The following is a 2534-nucleotide window of genomic DNA, read 5'->3' on the forward strand; positions in this document are numbered from 1 at the left end:
GAATATATCCTAATCGGTACAGGTGTTGAGTTTGAAACAGGAAATTTATTTTAAAATCATTCATCCTTGCTCACACCCAATATTGTGAATTTGTTAAGTCAGTATAAATACAATATTGTTTCTATTTGACTCTACATTTTATTCGGTAGGGTTTCCTATATCCTGCAAACTTTATTTACTAAGTGAGAGAAACAAATCTCCTTTAACAATATAATCCTTGATTCTATGCTGAATTTTTTGTCTGAGAAGCCTTACTACCAAACTTTACTCATCTTGATATATTTTCTAGGAAAAATCTTAGTGTTGTTAACATGGAAAGTAACTTTGATACAAACTACACATTGAGATATTGCCAGCATAAACGAGAGATTCTTCTGAATCTCTGAATTCTGTCTGAATACCAGCTATGGAAAATATTTCTTTGTCTTAATCTTATCAGATTTTTGACAATGCAACTTCTACTTGAGTGTCTACCACCACTGATTTTTAGGAGGGTGACTTGATTTGGGCTTAGTTGTCATTTTTGCTTAGTGGTCATTTTGACTTTGCCTATAGTACTTAGGATTTTTTTTTTCCTTTCCTCTATAGCAGAATTTTAGACAATCTTAATGAAAAGTTTTGCTTATTCTTGATTTTTAATACTTTGTAGTTTGTCTTGCAGTTTTATTCATAAATAAAAACTGAACATTGCTGACCTATAAAAGTAAATTGGGGCTTATAGAGCATTTTACAAACTGAAATTGAAATTCAGTTTAAATATTAAGTGATCTGCCTGTTCCTGCCAACAACAAATCTGTGATAGCAATGATTCAATTTGTAGTAACTTAAAAATGATGAGATATATAGGGTTATTTGTATACTTGGTATTCAGAAGAGCTAAAATTAAGCTGGATAACTAGAAGAAAACTAAGGACCTTACTAGAAGTAATGTTATTATCTCTGACTTTGATACTTGAAAAGCAGAAGCTGAGGTGTTTATAAAGATAAAATATTTTGATAAATTTTTAGCATTTTACTTAAAATTTTATGGGATGAAGATATAGGCCCAGCTCTTTATTTTCCTCTGAATTCTGACTTGAATGAAAATAAAAACTCAGATGTTGTTGTGATATCATTTTAGAAACTAAAACCTATGACAACAGAGAGCTAGCAGCAAATTCAGCCAGCCTTTGCCTGTGTGTGTGTGTGTCTGGGTGTGTGTGTGTGTGTGTGTGTTTTCATAGTACACTTGTTTTTGAAAAGATAGCATATGTGTTAGTTGGTTTTCTTACTTTTTATTTGAGAGTTAACATTTTAAACAGTTATGTGTTTATTGGTTTTGAATCTTAGGAATTTTGGGGAAAAAAATGACATTTATTTTGTTCCTTCAATGAACTTGTGTGTATCTGATACGTTGTGAGATTCTTGAAGAAAAATAATTTCTTACTTGATAATAGCACCTTTGTCTCTTATGGCATTCCCTTCTAATTCTGCTGCCAGGTTTAACCTCTTTTTTTTTTTTTTCCTTTTCTTTTCTTTTTTTTTTTTTTTTTTTTTTTTTGTGCCACTGATAATTATATTCAAAAGTTACATTCATAGGATTAGAACCCCAAGTAACTGGTGCTTGGCATCCTCTGAAAGATGCTAGATTTATGTTCAGTACTAAATACATAATTCCTTCAGTACAAGGGCATTAAGATGTTGCAAACTAAAGTTAAGAGCAACTGAGTGCATCCCCTGCAGATTTTTAGTTGCTATTCAGTGTTCTTTTCTGAAACAATCTATTCTTTATGTTTAAGAATCTTTTAATCTTGAATTTCCCTTTCTCCTGAAGCAATATAATAAGGTATATGTTTAATGAAAATTTTCACTATAAGAATTCAAATAAACTTAATACTTTATAAACTTTGTGTTTCTAACAGTCTAGAGATATACTGTATTGTTTTATTTTTTAGTACAACTTTTAGTACCAACTTTTGATAGGTGACACTAGTTTGGTAAATGTTATAAACTTACATAAAAATAAATTGTACTTAGTGTTATTTACTGTAACCATATGGTCTTACTTTTTTTTTTTTTTTTTTTTTTAATGATAAGGAAGCTAGGAAACTTGCTCCAGCCAAAGCTTTATAAAAGGTACGAAGTCTTAAAGGAAGTGAGTCATTTAATTGGAATGGCCTGTTGAATATTTTCTTTGTACACATTATGAAATTCCACAATATGCTTAAGAGAAGTGACATTGTAACTGTGTACTTGACACTGACATACATAAATAAAATGAGACTACTTCCCTGTTAATAAATGTTTTTTGTATCTGACACCAGTGAGTAGACTGTTATTGGGGGAGGGGAATTCATCCTGTATTGAAAAATGTATTTTTTGTGTGTGTGCGCCAATCAGAGCATATGTGCAGATGTCAGAGGACATATTCTAAGAGCAAAATACAAGGGCCCCAGGGATCAAATCCAGGTTATTAGGCTTGGCAAAAAGTGCCTTCTTATCTACTCATCCAACTCACAGTCCCAGTATCCCAGGGGACTAACAATTTCTCACAT

Source organism: Phodopus roborovskii, unplaced genomic scaffold (genome assembly GCF_943737965.1).
Source record: "Phodopus roborovskii unplaced genomic scaffold, PHOROB, whole genome shotgun sequence".
Taxonomy (NCBI): Eukaryota; Metazoa; Chordata; class Mammalia; order Rodentia; family Cricetidae; genus Phodopus; species Phodopus roborovskii.